This window comes from Engraulis encrasicolus, chromosome 16 (assembly GCF_034702125.1).
Source record: "Engraulis encrasicolus isolate BLACKSEA-1 chromosome 16, IST_EnEncr_1.0, whole genome shotgun sequence".
In the NCBI taxonomy this organism is placed as follows: Eukaryota; Metazoa; Chordata; class Actinopteri; order Clupeiformes; family Engraulidae; genus Engraulis; species Engraulis encrasicolus.
Window position 1 is genome coordinate 49957316 of NC_085872.1, and position 2500 is coordinate 49959815.

The window sequence follows — 2500 nt, forward strand, 5'->3', positions numbered from 1 at the left end:
AGAGAGAGAGAGAGAGAGAGAGAGAGAGAGAGAGAGAGAGCACGATAAAAATGAGAGAGAGAGAGAAAAAATCTATACGATGAAATACAAGTAAAACCACCACAGGAAAATATAAACAAGCAACTTCAAAATCTGGAATCCATTATCAAAAACAACCAAAACCCTCTTGACTATCCTATATCAGGAGAGGAATTGACACAAAAATTAAATTCACTAAAACAAAGAAAAGCATGTGGGCACGATAATATCAGACCTGAAATGCTGAAATACAGCTCTCCAGTGCTTCAAACTGCTGTGCTCAAACTGTTCAATCACATCCTTACATCTGGCTGTTTTCCTGACGCCTGGAATAAAGGGATTATTACACCAATTTACAAAAATGGAGATAAATTAGACCCCAGGAATTATCGAGGTATATGTGTGAACAGCAACCTGGGGAAGGTATTTAGTTGCATTCTAAATGACAGAATCCAGACCTTCCTTCATGAGCACAATACCCTGAGCAATAGTCAAATTGGCTTTCTCAAAAACCACCGTACAACAGATCACATTTACACCCTTCACACCCTAATTAATAAACATGTAAAAGACCAAAAAAATGGAAAGATATTTGCATGCTTTGTAGACTTTAAAACTGCATTTGACAGTATCTGGCATAATGGATTATATTACAGACTTTTACAAAGTGGTGTAGGGGGTAAAATGTATGACACAATTAAATCGATGTACTCAAATTGTAAATTTAGTATTAAAATTGGAGAAAAACGAACAGAATTCTTCCCACAGCATAAAGGAGTGAGACAGGGCTGCAGTCTGAGTCCAACATTGTTCAACATTTATATTAACCAGTTAGCGATGCAGTTGGAACAGTCTGCAGCCCCTGGACTTCAGCTCCAAGAAACAGAGGTCAAATGTCTGCTCTTTGCTGACGACTTGGTGCTGCTTTCGCCCACAGAACAGGGTCTACAACAGCTCCTTGATCAGTTAGAGCAATATTGCCAGACCTGGGCCCTGGCAGTAAACCCAATCAAGACCAAAATTATGATTTTCCAAAAAAAAACCAGGTGTCAGGAACACAGATACAGGTTCAGCCTAGGTAGCACCACCCTAGACCATACAATGCATTACACTTACCTTGGTCTGGTAGTTACTGCATCCGGAAGTTTCAGCCTGGCTATAAATGCACTAAAGCAAAAAGCCCGTAGGGCACTGTATGCCATCAAACGAAAATTCCATAATATAACCATCCCAATTACAATCTGGTGCAAAATATTTGACAGTGTAATACAGCCCATTGCGCTGTATGGGAGCGAGATCTGGGGTCCAGTCAGTATGCACGACTACACTAAGTGGGACAAACATCCAACTGAGTCCCTACATGCAGAGTTTTGTAGATATATTTTGAAAGTGCGACCCAAAACACCCAATAATGCATGTAGGGCTGAATTAGGCCGCTTCCCATTAGCTTTAACAATCCAGAAAAGATCCCTAAAATTCTGGATGCATCTAAACGCAAGTCCCAACAATGCACTTCAGTTTGAGGCATTGAAAACCCAAGAGATGAACCCTGAAAAGAGTCCTCTAAACCAGCTGGTACTGAAGCTAACAAACCCAGTAACAGAAATCAACACAAACAAAGCTCAGCCCAGCACTGCTTCCCAAACCTCAATTAGTGTCAACAGAATTATGAACGAAAAAAAAGAAGACTACTTGGAACATTGGACAAAACAAACTACTAACCAAAGCAGAATGAATGCCTATCTGACCCTAAATAGAGAATATGAATTGGCAGAGTATCTCATCTCTGTCAGAGATACGAAGCAGAGGCAAATCCTGACCAAGTACAGGCTCAGTGACCACACTCTCGCGATAGAGACAGGGAGACAAAGAAAAACATGGCTACCCAAAGACAAAAGGATATGTGGTCACTGTGAAGCAGAGAGGGTTGAGACAGAGGTGCACTTTCTGCTATACTGCAAGAAATATGAGGATGTGAGAAAAATCTTCTTCCCCAAATTCCAAAATATATACCCAAATTTCGAACGCCTCCCAGAAGTGGAAAGGATGGCGATTATACTTGGCGAAGGGCTCTCACCAGATCTTGCCGCACAATATGTGCTTGCATGCCACAAAATGAGGGACTCCAGCCACAGTAATATACAAATGTAAAAATGTATAGTGTAAATGTAATAATAATACATACACACAGCCACACACCCTCGCACCCCCACATGCCTGTCCATATGAATGCACACACACACGCACACATACTGTACACACTCACACACGCACATGCACACACGCACACACACAAACACGCAAACAAATCTTCTGTAAATGTTCACACTTTTGTTTTTGTTATTTGTATGCTTTGGCAACATTGTATCATTACAGTCATGCTAATAAAGCACAATTTGAATTTGAGAGAGACAGACAGACAGACAGATACACTGACAGAGAGAGAGAAGAGAATGATAAAAAAGAGAGAGACAGAGGGAGA